The sequence below is a fragment of the Neolamprologus multifasciatus genome, chromosome 3 (genome assembly GCF_963576455.1).
Source record: "Neolamprologus multifasciatus chromosome 3, fNeoMul1.2, whole genome shotgun sequence".
In the NCBI taxonomy this organism is placed as follows: Eukaryota; Metazoa; Chordata; class Actinopteri; order Cichliformes; family Cichlidae; genus Neolamprologus; species Neolamprologus multifasciatus.
In genome coordinates, this window is record NC_140441.1 from 47158945 (window position 1) to 47159275 (window position 331).

The following is a 331-nucleotide window of genomic DNA, read 5'->3' on the forward strand; positions in this document are numbered from 1 at the left end:
CTCTGCGCCACACAAACACCATCACGGACACGTCACTTACCCACTAACTTTAGCTCCTGAATAAAAAAGTTTTAAATTCGGTATTGGGGAAAACAGTAATGAATATGAGCTGGAAAATGTCTCAACATGTTTACTATAATATAAAAACCCCAATTATACTGATTCAATTCTATCCTATTTTATTTATATAGCGCCAAATCACAACAACAGTCGCCTGAAGGCGCTTTATTACTGATGACCCAAACAATTCAGTCCTCTGATGAGCAGAATGCGCGTCAGGCAGCTACGTGAAGTTCACTACAATTAAAAATGAAGCTTGGAGAAAAAATAG